Source organism: Cavia porcellus, unplaced genomic scaffold (genome assembly GCF_034190915.1).
Source record: "Cavia porcellus strain 051 isolate PalLab524CR breed Dunkin Hartley unplaced genomic scaffold, mCavPor4.1 scaffold_10, whole genome shotgun sequence".
Lineage (NCBI taxonomy): Eukaryota > Metazoa > Chordata > Mammalia > Rodentia > Caviidae > Cavia > Cavia porcellus.
The window spans coordinates 58377608-58378736 of NW_026947493.1; the positions used below are offsets into that span (position 1 = coordinate 58377608).

The 1129-nt window shown below is 33.8% G+C and overlaps 1 non-coding gene across 1 annotated transcript; it reads left to right on the top strand.

Annotated features, from left to right (window-relative positions):
* The first annotated feature begins 699 nt into the window (after positions 1-699).
* On the top strand, positions 700-903 carry LOC111754637 (small nucleolar RNA SNORA73 family). Its single transcript, XR_002789319.1, has one exon. It is a non-coding gene; the product is annotated as a small nucleolar RNA SNORA73 family (small nucleolar RNA).
* The last annotated feature ends 226 nt before the right edge of the window (positions 904-1129 follow it).

Genomic DNA, 1129 nt, shown 5'->3' on the forward strand with positions numbered 1-1129 from the left:
ACAGAAAAAAAATAAGAAACAGCAATAAAACATGCTAATAGGAGATTAGCAATAATCCACACATTGCATACTGTAATTGCACAGCTGTTGTTCAGAGTGCAAGATACAGGCATGAAACATTGTCCAGAAAATTACTAGCAAAAATCTTTCCCCTCAGTGAACTAAGAGAAACCAGATGTATAACTTTGTTACTATCTTGTGTTTGTATACATATATTTTTTTTTCCTTTTTCTTTCCTTCCTTTCTCCTTTTCCCATCTCAGTTTTTCTTTCTTTTGAAGAGTTTTTCCTAGTAGCGCAATTTGTAGCAGTGAAATCTCAAAAAGAACCCAGATGCACATCAAATGTGATACTGATTAAAAAAATGTGGTTTTTAATATACTAGACTACTACTTAGTCATAAAAAGATAAACCTGAAACTTTCACAAGTAAATGAATGCAACTTGAAACCAACATCATAAGTAAAAAATAAACCAGACTCACTCATTCTTTCTTTCACCAATCATTTATATGATAACCATGGTGTGCAAGGAATAAATTACAAAACTAATGGCAAATAGTATATTAATTGGCTATGTAAGGCTCTGAGATTTAAGTTTTTAATTTATAAAAACATAAATCTAAGAAGCCTTTTTTTCCATTCCTTTTTTTCATTTTGATTACATTAACATCATAGAATTATAGTTTAAACCTTGTCATATCAACATGGATACCCCGGGAGATCACTCTCCCAGGACTCTGTCCAGGTGGCATAGGGGAGCATAGTGTTCTTCCCTATGATGTACAGTCTCTTTCCACAGCACTGGAGAAGAAGCTGGCCCTTGTGTCTGCACCTGCATATGCCTACAACTTCTCAGAGTTCTTTGGGCACTGACTGAGGAGATAAACCATGCAGGAAACAATGTCTAGTCAACTTAAGACTTCAGACTTGATCTACAGGAGTTTAGGGTTTAGCTCAGCTGCACAAGCACCTGCCAGGCTTGTGCAGGTGTGAGGTGAGTTCAATCTCTGGTATCAAAATAAATAAATAAATAAATAAATAAATAAATACATAAATACATAAATACATAAATTTGAATTACAAACTTCAATAAAAAGCCTTGTCATAGAATAATAAAACCATATCAGCA